The sequence below is a fragment of the Histoplasma capsulatum genome, genomic scaffold (assembly GCF_000149585.1).
Source record: "Histoplasma capsulatum NAm1 scaffold_3 genomic scaffold, whole genome shotgun sequence".
Classification (NCBI taxonomy): domain Eukaryota; kingdom Fungi; phylum Ascomycota; class Eurotiomycetes; order Onygenales; family Ajellomycetaceae; genus Histoplasma; species Histoplasma mississippiense.
Window position 1 is genome coordinate 152,563 of NW_001813980.1, and position 1,559 is coordinate 154,121.

Genomic DNA, 1,559 nt, shown 5'->3' on the forward strand with positions numbered 1-1,559 from the left:
ATTGGCGGGTTTGGCGGGTGGGGCGTAGGAGTTCAGCCCAGGAGGGCGTCTTGCGGTTCAAGAACCAGCCCAGGCAGAGCCCGCCACACGAACCCACGAACGGAGGATGGGTAAGGAGGGAAAAAGATCTCAGGCAAGAATGGTTTCAACCAGCACCAGCCCAGCAAGCATCAGCGCCTCGCGAGCTGAGTTCGCAAGCCCACAGTTCCTGAGAGATATCAGCTCAGCTGGAAGGAATGTCTTGCCGTGAAACAGGCCACCTGATCTGATAGAGCCCTGTACGGATACGATATTGCTCACACATCGCGTAAAATATTTTCTACAGTACATACATACATAACATACATAACATACATACATACATACATACAAGACAAGTACTGTCAAGTAAAGGGCCGTACATACGGGTTGGCCTCAGGATGGCCTGCGAAACATTGTTCTCCAAGCGGGCCTGGGGCCTGGGGCCTGGGGCCAAGTGGCCTTCGGAGGAGAGTCCGTTGTGGTATTGGTGTTGGTATTGCCATCTGCCGTGTGCGTATCGCTAGCTCCGTTAGTATTCCCTGGTTGGCGGCGGTGGTGACGGCGGCGATTTGACCCGCTGTGCCTGCAAGGTTGCTCCTTCCGCCCTGCGCCCAGCCAGCCAGCGCCGACTGGGGCCCTCAGGAGCCTCTGGAGCCGCTGGAGAGGCTTTGATGACGGGGGCATGCTGTATTGTAGTGGGTATGTGTATTGAGGGATACAAGGGGCGTTATTTTTTGATGGAAATTGGCTTTATTTCTCGCCGTCTGGTCTTTTATTATTATTATTATTATTTTTAAATTTTTTTTATCCATTTTCTCAGTGATTCATTCGCTATTCTCATTGATCGATTTACATATTTTGACTGACCTCGTTGTATTTTTGATGCCAGGAGGTTTTTTCTGATCAAAAGAAAAAAGAATAAAAAATAAAACAAATCCTGGAATCCCGCCCTCTCTGGCAGACAAACTTTTTCTTCGATTCATATCCAAGAGAGTTTGCGGCACCCACGGTGCGGTACCCACGGTGCGGTCCCTCCCTTCCCTTCAGGAGTTCCACGGGCAAATATCCAACAAGCCGGCCTGTCCCAGCGTTACCCTTGCTGCTATTTGCTCATATTATGAGCTATGTCCAACTATTTTTGACTATCACCTGCTGGGGTTGCCGTTCCGAAAGAATCAGAAAGGCAAATAGTCAGCCCAAGTGGGGATACTTTCGAAGAAAGGGAACCAGGGAAAAAAAAGGTTGATGCCTCCAGATCGAATTCGATCATCCTTTATTGACCTGACTCTTTCTTTTTTTTTCTCTCCCTTGGCGAGTTGGCATCGCCGTCCTTTGCTCCCTGCCAACGTCTCGTGATACATCACGACCTTCTCTTCCTCATTTGCGCTGTATATCCCATCCCTCTCTTGTTCTTCCTCTTTCCTCGCCTTTTTGTTTCTTTTCCTATTTTGTCTCTTTTCTTTTCTTTTCCTTTTCTTTTTTTTTTTTTTTTGCCATCTTCTTCTAACCGGTTTATTCTCCTATCCCACTTCAACTCA